Genomic DNA, 23,359 nt, shown 5'->3' with positions numbered 1-23,359 from the left:
GTCTGAAAAAATATGTGGCATTAGAATATGTAAGATATTTGTCAGTTTTGTAAACTTCATTAAAATGTATGCGAATGTCCTTTTTCCTGTAGCCAAGTGTCACCTTCTTGAATTTTGTATGCACAAAATTTGAATTAGTAGGAAAAGGATTACCTAAGGGAATTTTGTCTGTAGAATACTTAAAGGGGTGCTTGAAATGATTAGTTAGTGATCATGTTCAGAAGGTCCTTTTATTTAATTTTTAACATTTTTATAACTTTTTAATTTGAAATAATTATAAATTCATAGGCAGTTGCAAAGAAATGTCTAGGGAGGTCCTGTGCACCTTCCCCTCATGTTAACATTTTATGGAACAATAGCATAATATCTACACTAAGACGCTGCTGTGGGTACAACCCACAGACATCTCCCAAGTTCACCATTTGTCGTGTGTATCCCCATGCAGTGTGGCTTTACATAACCACCACCACGATCATGATACTAAACTGTGTGGTCACCGCAGGCTCGGTCGTGTTATCCCTTCATAGCCACACCGTCCTCTCTCCCATCCTAACCCCTGGCAGCAACCAGTCTGTTCTTTATTTCCACAATCCTGTAATTTCAAGAATGTTACATACCCGGCATCATGGAATAAATAACCTTTTGGAATTGGCTCTTTCATCCAGCATAATTCCCTGGAGATCCATCGAGGGACCACTCGTGCCTTTTCATTCCTGAGTGGTTTTCTGTGGCATGGATGCTTCATCGGGTATAATCACTCACCCGATTGCAAGACATTTGGGTGGCCTCCAGTGTTGCCTATTATGAATGAAGCAGCTATGAACATTCCCATGCAAGTTCTCATGTGGAAATGTCTTCCTTTCTCTGGGCTCAATGTCTGAGATTGCGGTTGTGGGGTGGTGTGGTAAGACCACATTTACTTTGGGAAGAGCTGCGGGGCTACTCTCCAGAGGGGCTTACGGAAAAGCCATTTATTAAAATAATCCTGTTCTTCTGTTTTCATCCCTTTAAAACATCTTTATTTGTTTCCTGCTTAAAAAATAATTCCTGTCTAAGAGGTATCATAAATACAACTTGGATGATATTCTGTTATTTGCAACTTTGCAATTCGGTCTTCATTTGTTATTGCTCTGTTTATAGTTTCTAGCATTCATTTTCCCAGTTGTTCACCTATTCGTTAGGTCTCTTTGTCACCTGGAAAACAAGGTGCCTTAGGACAGAACCCGACATGGGTTCCCGTGTAAATGACGTTTAGGGCTTGGCGGGTACAAATAGAGCTGCTCTGAGCATGTGCACATGGTCGTGGGATGGGCATCTGCTCTCCTCTCTCCTGGGCAAGTACCTGGAAGCAGGATTGCTGGGTCACGTGTTCAGTGGATGGTTAACTTTCTAGGAAATATGAAATAGCTTCCCAGAGTGGCTGCCGCATTTTGCCTTCTCGCCAGGGACCAGGAGCATCCGCACCACTCTGCCTCCACACCTGCACTGGGAACAATGAGCTTCCGCACCCCTCTGTTCCAATGGTTATGTAGAGGCATCTCAGTGTGTGGGGGGGTTATTTCTAATATTTTTTAAGGTTTATTTTGTTTTTAAGAGAAAGAGAGAGTGTGAGTGGGGGAGGGACAGAGAGAGGGGGAGCCACAGAATCTGAAGCAGGCTCCAGGCTCTGAGCTGTCAGCACAGAGCCCGATGCGGGGCTCGAACTCAGGAACCGTGAGATCATGACCTGGGCTGAAGTGGATGAGTAACCGACTGGTGGTTACTGTGGTTTTAACTGGCATTTCTGTAATGGCTAATGACATGAGCACTTTTATTTTTTTTAAGAGAGAGAGAGAGCACGTGCTTGCATGGAGGGGCAGAGGGATATTGAGAGAGCAAATCCCAAGCAGGCTCTATGCCCACAGCGGAGCCTGATTCTGGGCTGGATCTCAAGACCCTGAGATCATGATCTGAGCCAAAATCAACTGAGATGGACGCTCAACTGACTGAGCCACCCAGGCGTCCAATGACGTGTGCATTAAAAAAATGTTTTTTCATTTATTCATTTTGAGAGAGACAGAGAGAGTGAGTGGGGGAGGGGCAGAGAGACAGGGAGAGAGAGAACCCCAAGTAGGCTCTGCACTGTCCACACAGAGCCCCATGCGGGGCTCAAACTCATGAAACAAAAGGCGATACCATGACCTGAGCCAAACCGAGAGTCCCACACTTAACCAACTGAGCCCCTCAGGCGCCCCAACGTGTGCATTTGCAGATGTACTTACTATCATCTGCATAACCTCTTTGATGAAGTGTCTCAGTTTCTGCTTATTTCTGAGTTATATTTTTGCTATTGAGTTTTGGGGGTTCATTATGTATTTCTTTGCATATGTGATTTACAAACATTTTCTCCAAGTTTTGTGCCTTGTGTTTTCATTCTCTGGACAGTATTTTCATAGAGCAAGTTTGTAATTTTGATGAAGTCCAATTTATCAGTTGTTTTTTTTTTTTTTCTTTTCTGAATTGTGTTTTTTGGTGTCTTATCTAAGAACTCTTGGCTAACCCCAGTCACAAAGATTTTCTATGTTTTCTTCTGAAACTTTTATAGCTTTGTACTTTGAATTGAAATCTTTGTTTCATTTTGCACGCTTCATACAAGACATAAGGTTGAGGTTGTGGTTTATTATTTTTTTTCTTTTTGGTATATGGAAGGCCAGTTGTACCATCATTAGTTCCAAAGACTTCCCTCAATCCATCGCATTGCCTTGTATCTTTACCACAAATTAATTGCCTGTAACTATGTGGGTCTATTTCTGGACTCTTTATTCTGTTAATATTTTACAATGTAGCTACTGGAAAATTTTAAATGACATGTATGGCCCTCATTTTATCTCTATTGGACAGCATTGCTGGAAGCATGAGTGACAGCCAGAGGGCTGGACTTCAGGATGTTCCAGCCAGTCCCTGGGGGGAGGGCATGACCTCCTGGCCATTTCCAGGGGGGTGTGGTTCTCGATGTTCAGGGCCAGCCCACAGGCTAGTGAGGGGGAGGGGTATCAGCAGAGTCTACTCTGATCTTCCGGCCTTTACCCATTGTATCCCTTTTCTTCCTCTCTCCTTTCCTTTGTGGTGATGTGTTGCACTTCTTCCTTCCCATTCTATCTCCCTCTCTCTTTCTCTCCCTTCCCCTTCCTCACATTCAGTGTAAAGGTTTGTTGATGGTCCTAATTTGTTTTCTCTTCTTTATGCACCTGAAATTATTCCTTTCTCCTTCCTTTGCCCTTGTCGCATTTTCCCCTTTATCTATCCATAACTTTTGCCCACTCAATTCTGCTCCTTTTAATACTTAATCCATATGTACATGTTCCATTTTTTATCTTCTTTTGACACATCTTTCATCAGAGATAGTCATCAAAATCCTATGACCATATATAAATACACAATAATAGCATGACCACAAATAGGTATAAGGGCCATGTCTATCCTAGCAAGCAGGGTTTCAACAGCAGTAGTATGACCATATTATTAAAACTCCCAGAATATTAATTTTGAGCAGCACTCAATATACAGTTACAGTATACATTGAAAATTATTTAAAAATTAGTTGGCAATTTACATTCTTCCTGCCATAAATTTACCTTCTTCCTCACATATGTTCAGGACAACTAGCTCCTCCCCTAATCAGTTCAGTGGACAATAGTGAAGTAAGCATTTCTTTAATGTCCTTGTCTACCTCCTGCTATACAATTTGATAATCATGATAATAAAGTTATGCATTTGATGTAATTGGTGTACTAGTGAAATCCGAGTTAGTTCAATTTGCCTGACTTCATTTGTAAACAAAGGATGGTGGCCTGAGGGAAAATTCTGTTTGGAAGAAAAAATGAAAGAATGAGTAATTAGTTCTGATTTTTATTCCTCAACCAAAGGTATATGGAAAACCTAAGCATCCTACTGGCATCCCCTGGTGAACAGCCGTGTGGTCTTAAGACGTCTTCTTAGCAGCTAGGTAGAATTAAAGTTCATTACCTGGCCACACCTACAGAGTTACATATAAAGAGGAGACAGTGTTTTATTACATAAAACTACATGCAATTTCAGGACTAACTTCGTTCGTGAAGATGATTTGACTGTATCCAATATGTAAAGTGTGCCTTTATCTTTTGAAGCATGTTGTGATTAACTGCTTGTTGCCTATCAAAATATTCCTTCACAGTCTTGAGGGTACTTTTTTCAGCGATACTTCTAGAAAATCATTTTGCTTTCCTTACTTTATTGCTGCCTTAGTGTGCAGAAGTGTGGCCTTACAGGAGCCGGCCAGAAAATGCACGTGCTATGCCTGCAGAGTCTAAGGAGAGCCCGGATCTTCCAGAGCGTTCCCATGTTATGGGGAAAAGTCTTTTTAGGACCTGGCTCTCTCCACTTTTTGTCCCAGAGATTTCTCTTGTTCTCTTAGTCTTTCTCACCTTTCCCATTTACTTTTCAGAAAGCTTAGAGGTGAGTTGTGATGTACAACTACTCCAGAGAACTTAACGCTGTGGGGTCTTTGGTGGGGGTGGGGTGGGGATAAAGAGAAGCTTGGCTGAACTCAGGTCAAAGGTTCACTTGGCCTGGGTCTGGAACAAAAGATTCCTTATGGGGTAATTCATGGGTGGTTTGGTAAAATCTAGGAGACTGTTGAACTCACTGAATGCTTCCTGAGGGCTGACACTGTTGATGATGATTCTGTTTGAGATGAAAGGCTAGTGTTCTCCAGCATTTAAGTTAGCATTAAATTAGGTTCATGGTGGGATTGAGGCATTTATGAAACCATGTCCACATACGGTTTGCAAAATATGCGTTTTTCTGAAGTAAGGGGTATAGGACTCCTAAGAGAATAATAAATAACTCTGCTCCTCAAATTGGCATCCACAGGCATGTTTTTAAGGATGTGCAATGTATGTGAACAAATTTAAAAATTGTATATATGGACAATCGGATATGCAATTATTATCCAAATACTTGGATAATTTGTATGGCTAATAATTTTTATAAACCCATAAATTTATTTATTATTATCTGAATGACCTCATCATGTCCCAGGGCTACTGTTCAGTCCCAGTGTCTGTGTTGTGTCTTTGTTTTTTGTTTGTTTCTTATTTATTTATTTTTGTTGTGTTTTTAATTGAATCAATATTCACTGACCATCTAAAGTGACCTTTCTCAAACTGGGTGCAGAGGCAGTATTCTAGATTGACCTGTGAATTCTCAGGGTTTGAGAAACACTGCCTTTGAGGTTGACTGATTAGTTCAGCCATTGCTTTAAGAGTGTGTGATGTCACTCAAATGGTTTCTGTTTGGTTTTGTTCTCGTGAAGGCAGAAGGAAGAGAAACGAATGTTTACAATGTTTCGAGGTTATATCAGGGTGTCAGGGAAACCCTGAAAAGGATCACAAAAGAGGAGAACCTGCTTGGTTTAGGGGGACAGAGAAGAAGTCTAGGGGGAGTCTGGGGGGGCATTACTAACATGAGCTGAGAAGGGTGGAGAGGTGAGCAGACCAGCGCAGACATCGGGCATTCCCGGCAGAGAAGAGACAGTGTGTGAAGCCACAGGGGCAGGACAGCCAGGTGCGCTGGGAGAACCGTGTGGGATTCTGTAATTTGTTGGTGGGGTGGTTGTGGGTACATTGGGAGGGAAGCGGAAGACAGAGCCAGGGGCCAGTGATGAAGGATTTGAGGGTTTTGTAAGTGGTGTAATACTGACTCTTAAACACAAGACTGGCAGAATCATGTTTGTTATCTAGGGAGCCAGTGCGGAGCCTGGATGGTGGGTTCTTAGGTCCCACTGGGGTCATGAAGAAAGGGGTTAGGAGGTTGTAATGTATTTTTAATACAGTAAAACCTTGGTTTGCGAGCGTAATTCATTCCGGAAACATGCTTGTAATCCAAAGCACTTGTATATCAAAGCGAATTTCCCCATAAGAAATAATGGAAACTCAGATGATTCGTTCCACAACCCCAAGATATTAATATAAAAATGATTACAATACTGTAATATAATACAAAATAATAAAGAAAATACAAATATAAAGAAAAATAAGCAAATTAACTTGAACTTACCTTTGAGGTAAGACAAAGAGGGTGGACGAGAGAGGAGACAAGAGAGAGGAGAGTTATTGTGTAAGAAGACTTTCTCTGTCACTAACAGAATGATTGCTATCTATTGGCTCAATAGAATCTTTTTCTTTTCATGAAAGTTTAACAAGGAATCTATCCAATGATGCTTGATTTTGCCTCCTTTTGAGGATTTCATGGAAATGTGACACTGCATTGTTGTTAAACAGATTCATGGCTCGCACTGCTACGGCCTTATTTGGGTGGTAGTTTTTGTTGAAAACTACAAAATTTTGCACTGTTTCCCACATTTTACACATCTCCCTAATCTCATTGGAAGTGAGGGATTCCTCTGCCTTTTTCTCCTCCTCTGCAGATGGTATCTCCTCCATAAGTTCTTGCTGTTCCTCATGATGGCAACCGTTGGATGCCAGTTGTGGGCACCTTCCAACGTTCTGAAAAATCACTGATTTCTGACAAACACCATGGCCTGAGACTGAGATCCGGGCATGGGAGATGATCACCCACAATCGAGAGAGAGAGAGAAAGAGACAGGAGAGAGAGAAGAACCATTGGCTCAGTTGTGATCATGTGATGTTCAGTGTCACATACTACTCGTATTGCAAGACATCGCTTGTTTATCAAATTAAAATTTATTAGAAATGCTTGCTCGTCTTGGAGAGCATTTGAAGAACAAGTTACTCACAATCCAAGGTTTTACTGTATTTGCAAACATAAAAACACAATAAAACAGACATAAATATTCCTGTGGGGAACTGGGAGATGAGGAAAGGGAGGCTGGTAATTGATGTGAAATCAACAAACATAGAAAGGAGTTCTGTAGGAAGAGATGTGCTTCATCTGTCTTGCTTCCCAGTCTTCTTTTCGGTCCAGCTGTGACTGATTGCAAACAGAAAACCACAGTTTCTTGAATGAGAACCCTTGCTCATGAACACAGATGGGTTTGTCCAGGCCTCTGTCATTGGAGACCCGGCCTCCTGCTTTGTCACTTTCCTGTCCTCAGCATGGCCTCTGTCTCACGGACAGGATGGCTGCTCCAGCCCCCCCCCTGCACCTGCTTGGGAGGACAGAGGGAGCCAGACAGGCTGTGTCCTCTCTAGGGACCTCCTCACCCCAAATTAGCCCCACCTACATTTACCCACATGGACTTCGCCTAGCCAAATGGTCATACTTACTGCAGGCAAGGTTGCAAAATGGCTTTGTTCTGGATGATCGTGGGTTCAGCTAAAATCTGAGGAGAAAGTGGGGAACTGGGCAAATAGCCTTCATCACAGTCCCTTGGTAACATTTGCCTGAAACACAACTAGACTGCCTAGACACCTTGGTATGCTCATCACTAGGGATTTCATCATTTTTGTTGGAATCACAGAATTGGGTCCCCCTTCCATCACATTTTCTAACTTGATGTTCTTTACTTATTTGGTAATCAGCTTTTGTTTACTAATTCTATGTATTTTCTTATTGCTTCTAAAATTTTTTAGTCCATTCCTTTGGGTTTTCTCTGTCTACAAGTCTGTCATCAGAAATTAATTCCATCGGGCACCTGTCTCGTCGGTAGAGCCATGCACCTCTTGAGTTCACCTCTTGTGAGTTCGAGTCCCATGTTGGGTGTAGAGGTTACTTAAAAATAAAATCTTTAAAAAAGAAAGAAAGAAAGTAATCCAAATATATGTTATTTTAAATTTTTTATATTTTGTATTCCTTTATTAGCCTACTTTCATTGGCTGATAATACAGAACAATTTTAATAATGATTGTGCTACTGATATCTTTTTCATTTTAATAGGAATGCATCTAATATTTCTTCACTAAGCATAATGTATTTGTGCACTGACATGTGTTTAGTTTTGTATTTAAGACTTACATATTGAGATTTTTTAAATTTAAGAAAGTTGAATTTTATCAAATGTCATTAGCATCTATAGAGATAATTATAGGATTTTTCTCTTAACACAGTAAGTTGCATTAATATCCGAATAATAAACCATTTATTCATTTTAGCTATGAAATTTACTTGATCAAAATTGTATTTTTTTTAAGTTTATTTATTTTGAGAGAGAGAGCTAGAGAGTGCACATATGGGGGGGAGGGGCAGAAAAACAGGGCCAGAGAGAATCCCAAGCAGGCTCTGCACTGTCAGCATAGAGCCTGATGTGGAACTTGAACTCATGAATCCTGAGATCATGACCTGAGCTGAAATCAAGAGTCAGATGCTTACCCAGCTGAGCCACCCAGGTGCCCCACCCCCTGTTATTCTTTTAATATGTTGCTATATTCTGTCTGATAATGATATCAGCTTCATTATTATAATGAATCACATACTGATCTGTATGTGAATCTTAATTTTACTTTTGTTTCTGGTGATCTACATTTACATTTCCTTTTTCCTGGATGACTGCATCCCTTAAATGTTTATATCTACTACAGATGCCTACCATACTTAGTTAATGTTTACCTAATTTAAACCTATTTAATTCTTTAATCTAATTTAGCCTTTGGTCTTGGTTATGTAATCATTTTGATATTTCTCTTTATTTTTTCTGGACTTTTAGTCACTGGAGAAAATTGTAGTTAAAAAATAGTTTTCTCTTGGGGCGCCTGGGTGGCTCAGTCAGTTGGGCATCCGACTTTGGCTCAGGTCATGATCTCACGGTTTGTGAGTTCGAGCCCCACGTCAGGCTCTGTGCTGACAGCTTGGAGCCTGGATCCTGCTTCGGATTCTGTGTCTCCCTCTCTCTCTGACCCTCCCTGGCTCGTGCTCTGTCTCTCTCTTTCTCTCTCAAAAATAAATAAACATTTAAAAAAATTTTTTTAAATAGTTTTTTCTAAAAGTAATAAAAGCTATTAGTGAAAAACTACTGGTAGATTTAGCTGCCAAGTCCCTGTGAGAGAAGGGTCCCAACCCAGGCTCTGAAAGTTCCCCATTTCTTAGGAAAAGATGGAAAGTCTGGATGAGGAAGTAACCCAAAGCAACTTACTCAATGTCATTGAATTCCATAAAAATTAACAGAGCAGATTAGGTCTATTGATCATTTAAAATGTACTTAAAATGTAATTAATTATGCTTTATACCATCAGTCTCTGGAGAGAAATACCTGAAACATCCCTGTTTATTAACTGTGCACGAGGATGCTTTCAAAGGTTAGCGGAGTAGCAAGGCTCTGATAGGACTTGTGCAGGGCAGGCATCTGTGTAGGCAAAGGACACCCCAGACTTCCAGAACTTTCCTTGTCTCCTGACCTGTTTAGAAACAGAATACCTCTGGTTGGGTTGGGCCTGGGAATAATTTTCTTATAACATTAGAAAGTTATCATGAGATGGATCCTGCTGCTGAAATACTATGCAAAAGTGTAAATATTAAACAAATCATCCCAATGTAATTAAATAATCTTTAAAATGTTGAACCAATGTCCATGTGGTAGCATTCTAAATTGCCCCATCATGTGTGGTTGTTAGGAATACACCAGAAGGACTCCTCTTAGTGACGGCAGGGGTCTGGATGTGGTCAGAGAAGCCATTGAACTGACCTGTGCTCCTTCATATTTAAGTTCTTAGGATGTGCCAGGATCTGACCTATGCCTTGGGGATAACGGAGATTAAAAATGACCAGTTACAGCATAATATAGTATCAATGGTCTGGAGTATCTACTTCGTAAGAAGGCGTTAGTTGATTTTAAGTTCAGAGGAAGAATGTACTAGATAACTAGACACAAAAGTACATGAGGACAGGGGCATATATTAACTCATTTAATCCTTAGAAACTGTCAAGGACACTGAGGTGCAGAGAGGTTAAGAATTTTCAAGGTCACAGAGCTAGTGAGGGGGAGCTAAGACCTGAATGCACGCTTCTAACTGTGTTAATTCGAACTCCCCTTGCCTTGTTACAAAGATGAAGATTGTAAAGACATATGGTAAATATTAATTTTAACCACCATTATTATAATCTTGATCTTAAGAAGTGTTTCTTGATGGGCCATAGACCACCCTCATACAATGGAATCGAGCCAATTAGGAATGGACAACCCAGCACCTAGAGCTATCCAGCCAATAAGGCTGGAATAAGGGGGACGAGGAGGGCGGGGGGTGGTGGTGACCAGAACCTTAAGAAAAAAAGACCCTTGCCTATAGTCATGGGCATTCACTTTTGAATGTCCCCTCCCTGTAAGGAGAGCCTCTGACCAGGATTACTGCCTTGGCCCCTGACTCTTCCTGCTTCCAACCTTGCCCCTTCCCATCCCTTTTCCATGGGGCAGCTGGTCATCTTGCTAAAATGCCAACTTTATTTCATCTGTCAAATTCATCAAGCACCAACAGGCAACCAGTCAATAATTATGGGATGAATGGAGGAGTGAATTAGATATGAGACCTCATTGGCCATAGTCCCCTCTCTTACACAGTGCTTAGATGAAGCCTACCCCAGCTTCTTTTGCTAACATTTCCTCTTCCAAGCAACTAATTCTTTCAATAGTTCATTCCATTCATCAAGTGACGTTGTGGGATATAAAGAGTAAAATGAGGGGCACTTAGGTGGCTCCGTTGGTTAAGCCGACTTAACCAGATCAGCTCAGGTCATGATCTCACAGTTTGTGAGTTCGAGTCCTGTGTTGGGCTCTATGCTGACAGCGCGGAGCCTCCTTGGTATTCTCTGTCTCCCTCTCTCTCTGCCCTTCCCCTGCGTGTGCAAGCTCTCTCTCTCTCTCTCTCTCTCTCTCTCTCTCTCTCTCTGTCTCTCAAAATATATTAATAGACTTCAAATTGCTCACAAATTTAAGTAAAGTATTACAATTAATACTGGTCTTAGTCTCATATACCTCGATCAAAGCTATATTTTCTCTTAGTTTTGCTTCTCATCTAATATCTGTAAACTTTTACCATATAGCCATTGCTCTCCTTGTCACCCTTATCAAGCAGCTGTTACGTATTAAAGGCAAAGGTTTTTTGACTTTTGAATTCTTGCAACTTTACCAGTTCACTCACTGTGATGGACTGAATTGTGTTCCTCGTGCCCCCCACCCCCCACCCCATCTAAATTGATATGTTGAAGCCCTAACCCCCCATATGACTCTGTTTGGAGCCTTTAAGGGAGGGTAAACAAAGTCATAGGGAGGGGTCCTTATCTGATAGGACTGGTGTCCTCATAAGGAGAAGAGGCCACACAGGGCTCTCTCTCCATGGGAGCACAGAGGAAAGGCCAGGTGAGGACATGGAGAAGGGGCCATCTAGCAGCCGGGAAGAGAGCCCTCATCCGAGGCAATCCCGCACCTTGATCTGGGACTTCTAGCCCCAGAACTGTGAAAACGATGTCTGTGTTTAAGCCACCCAGTCTGTAATGCTAGGGCAGCCTAAGCAGACTAAGACCCTCCCACTGGTGGGAGGATCAGGAACGTAGCTCTTCCTCTTCTCTCAGTCCTAGAACCCCAGGTCAGGGCTGTGTTCTACCTGGAGCCCGGGTCTCATCACCGGGCTTGAAGGGAGCTGGTGAGAGGGGCTGACAATGCAGGACAGGAGACAATGGCGCTTGGGTTTCTGGTGCCTGGAAGACTTGGGAGTTCCAAGAGTGAAGAGGGAATGAACACACATTAGTGCACGAATGTGAAGGAAGTAAGAAAATAGTTGTTTAGTCCAGACACCTGGGCAAGGCGTCCCCCATCCACAGACATTCCACTCTGACACGGATTTCCCCAGATAGTGGGCTCCAGCATCCCGTGGTTGGGGGCAGTTCTCATGAGTAAAGCACTCATCTTCTTTCTGGATATTTCCTCGGATATATCCAGGTAAAGCACACATGGATTTACCTTTGGAACCAGACTTCCACATTCTGTTTTAAAAAATTAAGTTTATTTATTTTGAGAGAGACAGAGATAGCATGAGTGGGGAAGAGAGAGAGAGAGAGAAAGAGAGAGAAAGAGAGAGAGAGAGAGTCCCAAGCAGGCTCTGCACTGTCAATGCAGCACCTGATGCGGGGCTCAAACTCACGAACCATGAGATCATGACCTGAGCCGAAATTAGGAGTTGGAGGCTTAACCGACTGAGCCACCCAGGTGCTCCCCTTTTGATTTTTTTAAATTAATTTATTTTTTTAATTTATATCCGAGTTAGTTAGCATATAGTGCAACAATGATTTCAGGAGTAGATTCCTTAATGCCCCTTACCCATTTAGCCCACCCCCCTCCCCACAACCCCTCCAGCAACCCTCTGTTTGATCTCCATATTTAAAAGTCTCTTTCCTTGCCAATAATTGCCTTATAATATTACAACTCGAGGCAACAGGAAAGTTTATTTCATACAAAAACGTTTCTTTCAAGAATATAAACTATATCTGTTCCTACGTAGGGAGGGACTGGGGACACAGGAAGTCTGTGGTGAGGTGGGAGTTGATGCAGTAAAATGGAAATAGGAATGGAAAGTGAAAGCCAGCGGGGGGAGATGAGGAGGGTCAGGGTGCACACTTTTCTGCTTAGACTCTGTCCCAGCCTGTGCACTTAAACTCACGGCAACGCAAACAAACAAAAATGGCGTAATAAGTATTTCCTATCCTTCTCGGTCACCCACGAACCTTAGCAAGTGCTATGGTAACGCGGTGGGAGAGAAAAAAAGAAATGGACACATTTCATTCATCCTGCACGTTCTCCCTGATTTGGTCAGTGGTTTCCTCAGACCTGCACCCCCAGGACCTCGACACAAGACTGTCAGATGTCTGAGACCATCTACGGACCAGGGGCGCCGTCTGGTTGGAACAGCTTGGGTGCCGATTCAGGGCTGTCCTCACTACCACCCTCAGTCCCCTGTAAGCTCCCTCGACCTTAGGTGGCCTGTGAGCTCAGACTGAAAAACCTTAAACCGCCATCTGCAAAGATACAGACATGGTCCAAGTCCTAAATACGTGGTTTAAGATAAAGGCAGGCGGTGAGATCTTGTCATTGAAAGGCTGGGTAAGGAGGACCTGTGGATACTGTGAAAGTTCACTGCTAAAGAATTCATTATACCTCTTTCTCCAGATCTCTGGGCACTTAGGGTTTGTTTCTGTGGTTTCATACCCAAACTCACCACGGGCTCCCGTTGTCCTGGATTGGGCCGCAGATTGACTCAATGATGTGGGAGCCAAGGAACGTTCTGGAGCTGCCTGATGGTGATGTGAGTCGTCCCCTGCCCTCTGCTTTGGATCCTCTGCAGCGTGCCGAGGCTAAGCCCCCAGCACGGGGGGCAGCACGGAGCGCATGCATCCCGTGGCGACTTTTCCCACAAACGTACCAAAATAGGCTCCACTGATTGAACTGTTCGGTGGTGCCCTCCCGGACCACGGCCGGGCTGCAACAGCTCTTTATCTCAGAGCCACCAGAAAGCCAATTCAGCATTTCTTCCCTTGACATAATCTCCCGATCGGGTTTAGCTGAGTTTTGAGCCCAAGTCTTGAATAAAAACAGCTAGTACTCAGCCTGCTCTTTATGAAGCCATCAGGCTTAGGAGGCGAGACTTCGAGGCCAGCGACTGTCTGGCAGAGCACGTGTGCCTAGGGCCCTGTCGCCCCAGGAGGCGGGGCGTGGCTGCCCTTCCCTGTGGGGCTGCTACACAGGGCAGCACCCAGGGGGATGATCCTGGTTTACCGTCAGGATTGTTGGGGCACCGAACACCACCCTGGAGGGGATCAGGACGGGGCGGCCAGCGTGCTGCAGCAGAGGCAGGCAGGAGGGCGGGGGTTCGGACCAAAGTCCAATAGGCACAACCAATAGACAATTGTAGGCACAACCTTCCAGTATTACTCAGCGTTCGGTGAGTGCATGAAGGGCAGCGGCTCAGCACACACCTCTGGGTTCCCATTCTGCTGTTTCTCTCCCTCGTTTCCCGCTCATTGTAGACAGAATTCAGCAACACGACAATGATGAGACACTGATGGGCAGGCTCCTTCTCTACGTGTTCCTGTGCTGAGAGACGAATGTTGCTTACTTCTTGACTATTTTATTTATGAACATATTTTTTTTAATGTTTAATTATTTATTTTGAGAGAGAGAGAGAGCAGGGGAGGGGCAGAGAGAGGGAGACAGAGAATCCCACGTAGGCTCCACGGGGTCAGCAGAAAGCCCAACGCGGGGCTCGAACTCACAAATCATGAGGTCATGACCTGAGCCGAAATCAAAAGTTGGTTGCTTAACCTACTGAACCACCCAGGTGCCCCTTATTTAATGAATATTTTATGGGCATCTTTTAGGGCATAGCATCACGATGTAAGACTGCAAAAATTACATGCAGTACCCACGTGCTGAGAGATATTAAAAAAGCACGTGGCACAGAACAAGTTAGGAAGTTCCCAACCTGTGAAGATGACTGTTTCTGAATGCAAAAAGTATATACGTATCCTATGAAAAATGTATTCACTCTGTAAGAAAATCAAACGACTCAAAATGTTGAAAATAAAAAAGTTGAAGTACCCCATAATCTCTCCAGAGATAGCCACAGTTTACAGAGTATATCTTTAGAAACGTATCTAATATGCTTTGGAACAACCATTTGGGAGTTTTTGAAAACAGAAAGCATTAAACATTCAGAGGACATGAACGTATTGCCTTTCCGGGTCAAGAAAATAATCTCAAAAACCTTCCCAGATTTCATTTTAATATTTCACTAGAAATGATTTTATTTTACTAGAAAGATGTTATTGGCTCATTCACATGTGAGATTTGTATCAAGAGCAGCTCCCTAGGGGCGCCTGCGTGGGTCAGTTGGTTAAGCATCCGACTTCGGCTCCGGTCAGGAGCTCACGGTTTGTGAGTTCGAGCCCTGCGTCTGGCTCTGTGCTGACAGGTCAGAGCTGACAGCTTTGGATTCAGTGTCTCCCTCTCTCTCTGACCCTCCCCCTGCTCACATTCTCTCTCTCTCTCTCTCTCTCTCTCTCTCTCTCTCAAAAACAAAACAAACATTAAAAAAAAAAAAAAAAAAGAGCAGCTCCCAAGAGGCCGGGCATCTTGCCTGCAGTCCTGTGGGGGTGGAGTTTGCTCGCCTGAGCGGAGTCCCCGAAGCGGTGTCTGAATCATTCCCCCTTGTGATTGCTCATTCAGGTAACGCCACACGCTGCCTATATCTTCCACACCAGAACTCTGCCCGGGACCCTCAAGCTTGAAATTGAAGAGCTAATTTCCCTTGACCAATAAAGCAAACACTTGATGTGATGGCGTCTAGTTTCCAGAAGGTCTGAGAGATGGCTGGGGAGACTGGAATCTAAGTGGTGATTTATCCCCACATTTATCTCAAGATGCAGTAGGTTCCCTCAGCCACGGAGCCAGCTAGGAAGGACGTACCGATGTGCCGAGTGTGTTCAGGGATGGCCCACACTGAAGACACCACCTTAATAATTATGAGCAGGACATTTAAGTGGAGATCATACTAGGGTAGTTTTGTAAACCATTTTAAGGAATGCCTTTACCCTCTCCGTTCCATCTTTCCAGAATGCTTTTCTCCTCAGTTTCCTCTATCAAAACTGTATCCATTCTTTAAAGCTGAGCTTCAGTCTCCTCTTCGGCATAAAGTCGTGGGTAAGAATATTTTTTTCCCTTGTTCTTTTTGTTTATACTTCTCAGCAGCACTGTAATGACAGTGACTTGTTACCCATTTCCTCACTTAAGAGCAAGAATTATTTATCTCTATAGATAACTAAGTGGTTATGAGTTCAGTTACAAATAGGAAGATGTTCAGTAAATACATATTGAATGAATACATATAGCAGTTTCTACAGGACAGTAAGAATAATTACGTTGATTGCAATAGTTGGATGCTTCCATAGAGATAATTTTTCTAGCACTAGTGTCCAGAAAATAGGAAATCCATGGTCCACATCTCCTAGTGTCCCTGCTGTCATTTATACCTGCTTCTCCACACTGCTGACTAATGGAGCAAATCTTTTCTACTTTATTACGGCTTTTGCCTTTCTTTCTCATGACTAACCACTGGTCAAGTGGAATGTCGAATGTGTTTTCGTTTGCTGTTTTCTTTCTTCTTCCGATTGTGCCATCATGCACTCAGATTTTGGCCTGCTTACCCAAGATGAAAGCTCCCCACTGGTTATAGAGTCTTTTCTCTCCTTTGCACACAGACTTTTTTGAGCAAGGATCCTACTCCTTTAGTGGCTGTGTTTCAATCCAGTAACACCTGGGTATCTCTTTTCCTTATTGGGAAAACAGGGTGGCCAACGGATTCAGCACCGACCTCCGTGTTTACTGACTCAAAGAGATACTCACGTGCAACATCACCTGTTTCAGACCTGACGTTTTACATATGAGGAATCTGAGATCCCGCCAGAGAAGAAACGATAGGCGGTCCAGGAAAACAGCTTCCATAAAGTTGCAAACTTCTCCCTTCAGAAGATATCAGGCTAATGTACTTCCGTCTTCCACTCTTTACTCCAATTTGCTTATCAGGCAACCATCAGTTTTATCATTGTTCCTTCATTTGGAGACACAACTAGTAAGTTCTGGTCAAGCCCTATGATTCATTTCCTCACTTTCAAGGCAAGGTCATTGCTGTTCTTATTCAGAGCTCCGCCAAAGGCTGCCCCTGGTGGGGGAGGGGATGTAGCCAGTGTCCTCTCAACCTAAAAGAGTTCTGCTGGGGCAGTGAGTCATGAATTCCCGAATGCCTTTTCCAAGTGCAGATAAAGCTCACAGTTGGTTAAGTGATGGGACGAGGTGTGGAATGAAGGTTGGCACCAGTCTGGGGGAAAAAAGTACATTTCCCTTTCCAAAGTAAAATATTTATTTTAATTGGCTCACAATAAAGAGTAGGGTGATTGTAACTAACAAAAGAGAAGTGCACTTTGGAGAGCAGGCATTGTACAGAAGAGAAAAAAAAAGTACACAGAGGTGGAAAAACTTTGCGTCAATCTTCTTTATGACTTCAAGCAATTTTATAGGATTATAAAATTTGCTGGAATTAGTAGTTCTGCAGAGTGATTTGGAATTTAGAGTTTAGAGTTTCAGAGCCAGAAGATATTTTACAAGATAACTGATTCAACACCGCCCCCCCCCCCCCCCCCCCCCGCCGCTTATATTGTAGATGGAAAAAAAAATGAGGTCAAATTGTTTAGAGACAGGATCAGTTTCTCAAGGGCTTTTGTGTGTCCCCAATGGAGAAGTTCAGGTGAATCACAAATCTTGGTGCCATAGACCTCTAGTGTTAGCTACATGCTGAGACAAAGCCGCAATCAGCTCACTGTCCATCACCTTTCCAACCACGGCTGGCTTCTGCCCGCACTCCCAGGTTCACCAGACTGGTTAAGGGACGGCTCTTCTCGAGATCCACTGCGCTCCCAGAGATGCATCAAGTTGTCGAGACTCCTAGATAGGTGGCAGTTTGGGCTGTCCCAACCCTGCTGTGCCTCTCAAACGTTCAGGTAGGTTTTGAGCTTCCCAGGGCTCTGGGGATGCTCTGGAGATTTGGAATGTGGTGCAGAGGTAGAGCGGTGACACTTAAGGTGAATACTTCCAAAACGTAATTAGGTGACTCTTCCCCTTGAAAGTCTTGGAAAGCCCTTCATTGCCAACACCGATGTTTTAAAATGTAGGTTTTATGATTATTTGGTGATGGTGAGGCCAACAGATCAGCGGTTGCTATTGAGAAGATAATTTGTTACTCACAGTTCTTAAGAGGAGGGGCGCGCCACACCACTCCCACGTCGGGAAGCAGCAAGATGAGTCCGAAGCCCGTGGGAGCAATGGCAGAGTGTAGGCAGCAGCCTTTATGGTGGTTTCCTCAGGAGAAGCAAGAGGAGGCAGGGTGAGCAGGCTTCGAGTTGGCTTGCTTGAATCAGTTCAGTGGGCTCCGGGGTGCAGAGGCTGTCTAGTTGTCTGGCACCCGAGCCTTGGATGATCGGGGCAGAGGAAGGTGTCCTCCTGGGTCGTAAGAGCCACATACAGGAGGTGGCGGGTGTGTGCACTCTGGGTGGCTGGTCCGCGTCAGTCAGCAGGACCCTTAGATGCCGGAGCATCAAGACGCCAGAACACACGGTTCACGCAGCTGGCGTTTGCGGACAAGAGCGCCTCTGACCCGTTCTCCTGGGAGGTGCTCTGGAGCAAGAGGACCTGTTGCCCATTTGGGAGCTGCTGCATGTAGATTAGTAGCATTGATCTACTAATTAGGGGAATCCTGCTTTAAAGAAACCTGTTAGTCCTCATTGGAACAGTTTGTAAGCTTGTTGAGCCATAAAATTCTTTTGAAAAACATACAGTTTTAAAGGGATCTTGAATATGGTGTCATAGACTTAGAATCTGGACTTTGCTTTGACCACAATCTGGCCTCATTTTCCCTCATGGGGTTTCCAGTAAGAACCATCCAGGCTGGTTTAACTAGGGTCAACAAAACAAGCTTCCCTCTTTCCTGCCTCTAAGCTCTGCTCAAAACCGGTTTCTACCTTATTCAGGACCGTACCGCAGGCTCGGCCCCTAATGCTAGTCTTTCTAGCACCAGCTTCTCTGTGAAGTCCTTGCCAGCTTCCCAAACCCACAAATAAATGCTGCTCAGCATGTGCTGGGCACTCTTCTAAGACCTTCAAAATAGTAACTCACTTAATCATCATAATAGTCCTATGAGGCACGCACTATTTATATCCCTATTTTTATGGCTGAGGAACTTGAGATACAGAGATGTTGAGAGACTTGTCCAAGGTCACAAAGCTAAAGATGTTCAATGTCATCGGCATTCCATTAATGCTATTTGAATATTCTGTGCCATGAATTAATTAATGTTATTTGACATTTCTGTGGGGGTTAGGTAGGTACCCTCTCATAGAATTGTGTATGTTAATGTGTACTTTAAATCAGAGGGAAGGAGTCTCCTCTTTTAACATTCTGGAACTTTATTAAGACTATTCCTTCAGAATTTGTTCAGAATAATTCAAATGGAATTTTACTTTAAAGTTTACTTTGGCTTAGCAAGGTGATTTTCTGAGTCCTTTCTCTGAGAGAGTAGAAGTCCATCAGTAAACAAGAATGCAGGTAAAAATTTAAAACCCCTTAAAAACACACTTTGTATATCAGCTTTTGTATACAGTATCTTCCTACTAACTCATTCTTATATATTAATTATGGTGAACATTTTCAGAACTGACTCAGGAAGGGTTCAACTAAGAAAGCAGAACCAGGAGGAGATAGATAGTAAGAGATTTATTGCAAGGAATTGGATCATGCTCTTGTGGCGCTGGCTGGTCACATTTGAAATTCACAGGGCAGGCTGGGAATTCTGGAACATTCTGAAGCTACTGTCCCGGGCCAGAATGTCTTCTTTAGGGAAATCTCAGTTCTGTTCTTAAGGTCTTTCAGCCAACTGAATCAGGCTCATCTCGATTACCTGGGAGAACCTCCCTGAACTATAGTCAACTGATTACGGATTTGATTCGCGTCTACAAAACACCTTCACAGCAACACCTGGACGGCTGTTTGATTGAGTACCTGGAACTATACCTTTGCCAGGTTCACACATCAAAGGACTGTCCGTCACAAGAAACTTTAGTGACCATCGTGTTACTGGTCTCTTGTTTCTGTTTGTACTTGAGAAGAAAAAGCAGTTTCTTTAGAAATATCCTATAGCATGAATGAGATGTTTTAATCACATAAACGGGCTTCCCATCAATTGGTCTGAAGCATGTGACACTATGTGTTGGTGCTTCCTTACTCTTCTGCCATCGTCTGATCCCCATATGCTCAGGCCTCTCTCTCTTCATGGTTCTGACATAAGTATCTGTACTTTCTATTAACTCTGAGCCTCAGTGACCTTACATGGAAAGGGAATAATTATAGCACCGGCCTCCCCGCGCTAACTGGAGGAATGACTGAATTAGAGGAGTCACCTAGCACGCGTGATGTCCGGCACATGGTGAGCCATATGCTCTTGTAGTCGTTATTTTTTTTAAATATTTGTTTATTTTCAGGAGAGCGCAAGCGGGCCAGGGGGAGAGAGGAGGGGGGACAGAGGATTCAAAGCGGGCTCTGTGCCGACAACAGTGAGCCCGATGTGGGGCTTGAACTCGCGAAATGCGCGATCATGACCTGAGCGGACATGGGACGCTCAACCAACTGACCCACCCGGGCGCCCCTGTTGTAGTTGTCATCATTTCCTCTGGTTAATTTCTTCTGCTCTTAAGTGACAGAGGTTTTCTGCAGGAGACGTCCAGAGGCTCTGATGTTACATTCATAAAAATAAAAAGATTGGCATTTATCAATTCCTGTTTATTGCAAAACGTACACATTTTCAAAGATTTGTTTTCTGTCATTATCTTTCCGAGGCTCTAGACGCCCCTGGCAGTGTGGTCTGTCCAACTGGTTTTTGAGAATTCCCTGCAACTTTGCTGCACAGCAGGGTGGGTGGCCTGTCAGAGGGAAGAGGCTTGACCCAGACATGACCGGTTACACTGCTCATAAGCACTGAGTGTGTTCAAAGACCTGTCTAGGCATTAAGCCAGTTTTTTAAAAATATTTTTTTGATGTTTATTTATTTTTGAGAAAGAGAGAGAGAGAGAGAGACAGACAGACAGACAGAGCATGAGTGGAGGAGGGGCAGAAAGGGAGACACAGAATCCAAAGCGGGCTCCAGGCTCTGAGCAAGCTGTCAGCATAGAGCCCGACGTGGGGCTAGAGCTCATGAACCCTGAAGTAATGATCTGAGCTGAAGTCAGACACTCAATTGACTAAAACACCCAGGAACCCCAAGACAGTTTTTCTAAGTAGCTTCCTTTTGACGTAAGTTTTATTATAACCTTATTCTGGAGGAAGATACTAGATGCAGAGAAACAGTGCCTTTTCTGGCTTTGGCTCCAGAATTAACGATGAGATATTCCAGACGCTGAGGCCCTCACCTGCCTGGATCTGGATAGAACTGGCTGTTGCTGGACACTAAACTCACTCTTCCTTCTCAGGAGGCACCAAAAACCATACCTAGCTGTGCAGGTCAGGAAAAACTCTCATTTTCCTCCCATATTGTCTTCCCCAGGCATGCTTGGCAATGGCAGGGAAACAAAATTCATTTGCCAGCATGACATTTTCCTCATTTTCTTTTAAAAGGGTACAGGGGCACTTGGGTGGCTCAGTCGGTTAAGCATCTGACTTCAGCTCAGGTCATGATCTCGCGATTCGTGAGTTCGAGCCCCGCTTCTGGCGAGCCCCGCTTCTCTCTCTCTTCCTCTCTCCCTCTCTCTCTCTCTCCGCCCCTTGCTCACTTGTGCCCCCTCTAAATAAATAAATAAGTAAGTAAAATAGAAGAGAACAGCAACGTTTCTTCTGAGGAACAAAGTGGCAGTTGCTGTCGTGTAAACAGAAGGCAAGGGCCTGCTGCATGAGCAGAGTGACCTCTTCGCAGAAATGCTCTGAGCTGGTAGGAGGCACACAGGGGTGGGTGGGTGTGTGACGAATGATAAGGAGGGTCACTTCCATAAACTGTTCATGGCCATCTGGGAGAGACTGTCTATGCAAAGAGAGCAAGATCATGTCTTACGTGACGAAGTCTTGGAGAAGATCTCCCACCTCAGAGCTGCTGACTACGTACACGGAGCCTGAACAGTCGGCCCCCTTCCATTACAGGTGCCCTTCCGGACTCACGTTTCTGTGTCACCTAGGAGACCGTGAAGCCCTCAGGTGTGACCTCTAGGTCTGCTCCTTTGGCATCTCCGCACTCCCTAGAGGAGGCTCCAAGACCTGGCAGGCCCTTAGCAAACGCTGGTTGCGTAAGTCAATTCGCGGATCTAGGTTTGGATGGTATGGCTTGAGAAGTTAACTTCTTAGGACTTAAAGCTACTAGAAACAAGGATTCAGAAATGGTTGTCCGGGATGAAGGGCCCAATAATGGAAGGGTGTTTCTGACTCATATGAGAACTTTCAGATGCGGACCAAGATCCTAGAAATGACATCCATTTTAGAAGAGAAGGCCATTTCTCTTTTGGATTTTTGGTACCATTACAACTGAATAATTTAAGTATTGAGATCATGAAAATATATAATCCCTCTTCTCATTTACAGACTGTTACTTAGCGGGGGGCACCTGGGTGGCTCACCTGGTTAAGCGTCTGACTCTCGATTTTGACTCGGGTCATGATCTCCAGGTTCCTGAGATGGAGTCCTGGGTTGGGCTCTGCAATGAGCGTGGAGCCTGCTTGGGATTCTAATTCAGAACCGTGTACATATTTATGGCCAGAGGTAGGTAGACGGAGGAGATGTTGAACCTTCTTTAGAGCCTTTCTCTTGTCTGTGGATAATGTCTGAAAGTCAAAGTGAAACCCTCCTGCCTGTGGCCACTTAGTTCCTAAATTGTAAGAGAAGCTGCTGATTTTCACTGCTGCTTCTTTTTTTTTTTTAACTGACAGATGAAATACTCAACATGTATTAACTTATTTAATTCTGGAAACAGATGGCGGGGAAGTCACCACCATTCTCTAATTTTAAGATCAGGAAGCAAAAGTGCAGGGGCATGATCACATTGCTACCACGTGGCAGCCAGCGTTTCCCAGCCGTTTGGACTCCGTGTCCACACTCAGCCGCTGAGTTCTGCCGTGTAGGGTCCCTGGTTAGAGCTCACATCTGGCCTATTAAAATATGTGCTTTCAGGGAAATTGTGAAAATCAGCGTTAGGGGACATTCCATCACTGATAGGGTATCATCCGTAAACACAAAATTGGGGCAAGCTGGGCTTACTTGTTTTTTGAAATCTACCTGTAGGAGTGGTCAAAATGCAAGGTAGCTTTGGAAACCAAACCTCTAAACCCAGAGAGACAGGACAGACAAACCTTGATGACGTGGAGAGTTGGGGACCCAGACTGTCCCTGGTCCCTGGCTGCAGCCTGATTTCCTCCCCTCCCCCCCCCCCCCCCCCACGACTTACAGTGGAAAATTGCCTCTAGTTGGGATGTACGCATTTTTGACTCTTTTGATATTTGTTCACGCTCAGTCAGGCGTTATTGACATTTTCCTGGAAATTGCACAATATTTCATTTGTTCTAACCCTGGGATGTGTTTCCTATGGGTGTGTGTTTTTGAAAAGTTCTGTATCTCCTCCCCCTCTCCAATTTTGGATGAATAAATGTGAAGAGAAAGAGATAAGAGAATATAAATTCTAGAAAAACGAATGGATGTATTAATCATGCCTAAATGAAGTAACGGAGTATCTTAAAGACTCTGTCTTTGTGTCCGTTATACGGGTCTATGTCATATTCATGCAGTGCAGCTCGCTGCATGGGAATTGTTTATTTTTCTGGAATGCATGTAAGAACAATAAACAGAGGATGCTAAAGCATAACGATT

The 23,359-nt window shown here is 43.8% G+C and overlaps 1 long non-coding RNA gene across 2 annotated transcripts; it reads right to left on the bottom strand.

Annotated features, from left to right (window-relative positions):
* Positions 1–6,715: 6,715 nt before the first annotated feature.
* Positions 6,716–13,249, bottom strand: LOC131489925 (uncharacterized). Of its 2 annotated transcripts, XR_009250827.1 has the most exons (5): positions 13,137–13,249; positions 9,185–9,329; positions 7,634–7,724; positions 7,266–7,321; positions 6,716–6,969 (listed from the first exon to the last, which is right to left on the bottom strand). It is a non-coding gene; the product is annotated as an uncharacterized LOC131489925 (long non-coding RNA). The 2 variants fall into 2 exon arrangements; XR_009250826.1 differs by lacking the exon at positions 7,634–7,724.
* Between the last annotated feature and the right edge of the window lie 10,110 nt (positions 13,250–23,359).

The sequence above is a fragment of the Neofelis nebulosa genome, chromosome 11 (genome assembly GCF_028018385.1).
Source record: "Neofelis nebulosa isolate mNeoNeb1 chromosome 11, mNeoNeb1.pri, whole genome shotgun sequence".
Taxonomy (NCBI): Eukaryota; Metazoa; Chordata; class Mammalia; order Carnivora; family Felidae; genus Neofelis; species Neofelis nebulosa.
Note: the sequence above shows the minus strand (reverse complement) of the source record. Positions and strands in the feature narration are given on the sequence as shown.